The sequence below is a fragment of the Myotis davidii genome, unplaced genomic scaffold, assembly GCF_000327345.1.
Source record: "Myotis davidii unplaced genomic scaffold, ASM32734v1 scaffold290, whole genome shotgun sequence".
In the NCBI taxonomy this organism is placed as follows: domain Eukaryota; kingdom Metazoa; phylum Chordata; class Mammalia; order Chiroptera; family Vespertilionidae; genus Myotis; species Myotis davidii.
The window spans coordinates 1,038,624-1,043,545 of record NW_006285049.1 but is presented as its reverse complement, the minus strand read 5'-3'; the positions used below and the strand labels follow the sequence as shown (position 1 = coordinate 1,043,545).

Sequence of the window (4,922 nt, the reverse complement as noted above, 5' to 3'; positions counted from 1 at the left end):
GGTCCCAGGTTCCATTCGGGCCAAGGGCACATGCCTGGGGTGCAGGCTTGATCCCCCGTGCGGGGCGGGCAGGAGGCAGCCAATCACTGATTCTCTCTCATCGATGTTTCTCTCTCTCTCTCTCCTCCCTTCCTCTCTGAAATCAATAAAGAAATATATATAAAAAAAATAATTCAAGCTTTTCCTCCCGCTGCCCGCTCCCCTCTCCCCCAGTGCCTCTTCGGCGGCTTCACCGCGCTCGCTCCGAGCTCCGTGCTCCTGCTCAGGCAGCGCCTCCGTCTCCTTCCGGCCGCCATCGTGATCATCTATGGGACCTCATCAGCCATGAGGAGATGTTCTCATATCTACAAGATCCAGGAGATCGCGGACGGCTGTGCCTGGAGGTGGAGGGGAAGATGGTCAGCAGGACAGAGGGTAACATTGATGACTCGCTTATTGGTGGAAATGCCTCCGCTGAAGGCCCTGAGGGCGAAGGTACCGAAAGCACAGTAATCACTGGTGTTGACATTGTCATGAACCATCACTTGCAGGAAACCAGCTTCACAAAAGAAGCCGACAAGAAGTACAAAGATGACATGAAATCAGTCAAAGGGAAGCTTGAAGAACAGAGACCAGAAAGAGTAAAGCCTTTCATGACAGGGGCTGCAGAACAAATCAAGCACATCCTTGCCAATTTCAAAAACTACCAGTTCTTTATTGGTGAAAACATGAATCCCGATGGCATGGTTGCTGTGCTGGACTGCCGTGAGGATGGTGTGACCCCATATATGATTTTCTTTAAGGATGGTTCAGAAATGGAAAAATGTTAACAAATTGGGCAGTTTGGCTCCATCACATCTCATGGTAACTGGCTGCTGCTTTTCATGCACACACCAAGACTAGGACAAATGGGACTGATGTTATCTTGAGCTCTTCATTTATTTTGGCCTTGATTCCTTTGGAGCGGAGGCATTGTTTTTAAGAAAAAAAGATGTCATGTAGGTTGTCTTTAAATTCAAAAAAATAATAATAATAATTCAAATCATACAAACTGTGTTCTCTGACCACATGGACTTAAATTAGAAACCAGCAACAGAATGAAACCTGGGAAATCCCCAAGTATTTGGAAATTAAACAGATTTCTAAGTAGTCTATAGGCCTAAGAAAATAGCACCAGGGAAATTTAAAAATCTTTTGAACTGAAAAAAAATGAAAACACAACAAATAAAAGTTTCTGGAGGAGCATTTGAGATCTTGCTCCCTGGCATATGTCCCCAGTTAGATAAAATAAACTCTTAAAACATTTTTTTATGGAATACAGCTAAGAGTTCTTTAGGGAGACACTTATGTCAGAAAAGAAGAAAGGTCTCAAATCAATAACCTAACCTTCTACCTTAAGAAAGTAAAAAATACAAAAAAGTGCAAACTAAACCCCAGGCAAGCAGAAAAGGGGAAATAAAGATTAGAGCAGAAATCAATGAAATTAAAAACACACACACAGAAAAACAATACTTCTGTATTGTTGGTTCTTTGAAAAGATCAACAAACCTTTAATTAGATTAACCAAGGCGGGCGGGGAACAGAGAGAGAAAGAGGGAAGATACAAATTATCAATATCTGGAATAAAAAACATCTACCCTACAAGAGTTAAAATATAAGGGTAAGTTATGAGTAACTTTATACAATAAATTAGACAACTTAAGTGACATTAAAAAAAAATCCCCAGATACAAATTACCAAGACCAACTCAAAAGAAATAGAAGCCTGAATAGACTTACATCAATTTAAAAAAAAAAGAATTAGTATTCAAAAATTTTTCCACAAGGAAGGGCTCAGTTCCAGATGGCTGGTGAATACTATTAAATATATATTTTTTTCAATCCTCACTTGAGGATATGTTCTTACTGATTTCAGAGAGAGAGGAAGGGAGAGGGAGAAGGAGAGGGAGGGAGAGAGAAACATTAACTGGTTGCCTTCTGTATGCACCCAGACTGGGGATCAAACCTGAAACCTGGGTATGTCCCCTGACTGGCCACCGTTTGTGTATGGACGCTCTAATCAACTGAACCACACCGGCCAGGACAATATTTAAAGAAATAAGACCAATACTTGACAATTTCAGAAAATAGAAGAGGAAACATTTCCCAATTCATTCTATAAAAGCAGCATGATACCGAAGCCAAACACACTACAAGAAAATAAAACTCATATCTTTATAATATCAATGCAAAAATCCTCAACAAAATACTAGCAAACTAAATCTAGCACATATAAAAAGGATTATATGTTGGGGTCCAGCCCCAGTAGGTCCAGGGGTTCCCAAAGGGGTGGACAGAGTTGGCAAAGAATGAAGGACACGGAGGCAGAGTTCAGATAATCATCATAGCCGGGTTCTCTCTCTTGTTCTGTTACATCTGTATTTATACCATTTGATCCTATGAGCATGCCTCTATAATCACATCATAGTATGTTTTAGGTAACCTTCTACAGTTCCTTGTTTCATTTCCATAGTTTCTTATCTGACCTTTGCCAAAAATCCTGCCTTTATATAGTTCTGTTGATTTTAATCTTGTCTAGGTTAATCTCTGTGTTTCATTATAAGGGCTATTCCAAAGTCATTGCTGATAAGCTACAAGGAAGTGACTGAAGGAGATTATCCTACCCAGTAAAGGTTATGTCCTCCCAGCCCCACTGCTTGCCTTCCCTGGGACTGCCCTGTGTCGGTGGGTCTCCAGGGGCTTTGGTGCTTTCCCTGGTGGGCAGACCCCCGGGGATGTGGGCCCAACAAGTCCCAAATTTATTGCCAACAGTCTTAATCCAAGTTCTTCATAAGTAGTACATGGTATTTCTGTAACACTAGCGGGTTTTACTGATTTATTCTCTTCCTTAGTCCTGTTAATCCCTAACTCCAGGGAAAAATCCCCACCTGGGGAAACAACCTTTCTCAGGGAGGTGGTTCTGGTTATAACACATAGCGCTAAAAAAGGGGGAGCAAACATATTAAGAACAGTATGCCATGTACGCCAGGTACCTTGAAACATATGCTGTGCAGATGTTTCTTCCCTGCAGCGACTGTGTCAAGCAGCAAGGATGGACTGGCTTCTGGCAATTATACACCATTTTCAAGCAGGGTTTATCCAGGAATTCACAGTTGGTTTAGCATCCTAAAGTCAACTAATGTAATATTCCATATTAATAGGATAAAGGACAAAACCCACATGATCATTTCAATACATGCAGAAAAAGCATTTGACAAAATCCAACTCCTTCAAGATAAAAACTCTCAATGAACTAGGAATAGAATGGAACTTCCTCATCCTGATAAAGGATATCTACAAAAACCCTACAGTTAGCATCTATGTCCATCAACGGATGAATGGATAAACAAAACATGCTATATCCATAATAATGGAATACTGTCTATATATATAAAAGGCTAAGTGACCATCTGATCGTCCGACCAGTAACTATGATGCGCACTGACCATCAGGGGGCAGGCACTCAATGCAAGGAGCTGCCGAGCTGCGGTGATTTGGCAGCAGCGGCTCTCCGGTGATGCACCCCAGAACCAGAGAGGAGGGAGCCTGATTCCAGGGTGCGCCACCCGAGAACTGCTCTCTCGAAATCCGGGACCCCTCAGGGGATGTCAGAGAGCTGGTTTCGGCCTGATAACCACAGGCCAGGCTGAGGGACCCCACCTCCTGGAGGGACCCAGCTCACTCTGCAGATGAGCTGCAGTGCCGCCCAAGGTGCGCTGGCTGGGGAGGGACCCCAGGGGATTGGCTCCAGGGCGTGTCCAGCCTGTCTGGCCCAGTCCCACTCTACTGGCCACCTTCTAATTAATTTCCTTTCAATGTGCGTGAATCCATGCAGCAGGGCACTAGTTCAGCAATAAGAAGGAATAAAATACTGATACATGCCACAACATGGATTAATCTCCAAGATATGCTAAGTGAAAGGAGCCAGATAAAAAAGGCTATATTATATGATTCTATTTGTAGGAAATGGCCATAGTGGGAAGATTTATAGACTTCAAGAAGATCTATAGTTGCATAGAGCATACAGCAGGTTTGATTGTGCTCCATATCCATGATGGAATGAATAGCAGCCCTCTTGGAGACACACTACCAGCTATAGAAAGTCACTGGACGGCTTTAAGTAGAGAAGTGATATGATCTGACATTTTAACAGCATCACTCTGGCTGCTGTGCCAGGAGTAGACAGTAAGTAGGCAGGAGGAGCAGAAAAACCAGGGACAGGGGCACTGGTCCCAAGTGGCTACAGTGGAACTATTGCAACGTGGTCAAACTGGAGATGTATTTATAGACAGGATTTGCTGATGGATTGATGGGAGTGATAGAAAAAGAAGAACCGATGATGACTCCAAGGTTTTGGGCTCAGGAAGCTGGAAGAATGGAATTGTCATTAACTGAGATGGGAAAGGGGAGGAGCATGTTTAGGCAGGAACGTTAGGAGGTTAGGTTTAGGTATTTACTAGATATAAAAGCAGAGAAGTCCCACAGGCTGTGGTTATATGGGTCTGGAATTCTGGAAAGCATTCTAAATTGGAAACATCCTATCTAATAAAAGAGAAACATGGTAATTAGCGTACGACCGCTACCCTTTCCATTAGCTAATCAGGGCGATATGCAAATTAACTGCCAGCCAAGATGGCGGCCGGCAGCCAGGCAGCTTGAAACTAACATGAGGCTTGCTTGCTTCAGTGAAGGAGGACTCCAAATTTCCCCGCCTGCCTTGCCGGCCCCGGACCGCAACATTGTATCAAATACAGACGGTAAACAAAGGCCAGGAACCTGTTTTCAGCAGCTGGGGCCTCAGAGCTGGCCCAGAATTAAAAAAAAGAAAAAAAGAAGCGGTTGGGAGCTTCAGTCCCAGCCTGAAAACAGCCCTCAGCCCCTCACCCAGACTGGCCAGGCACCCCA

At 43.6% G+C, this 4,922-nt stretch overlaps 1 pseudogene; it reads left to right on the top strand.

The window, feature by feature from the left end:
• Positions 1-317: 317 nt before the first annotated feature.
• Positions 318-889, top strand: LOC102760402 (annotated as a pseudogene).
• Positions 890-4,922: the final 4,033 nt, after the last annotated feature.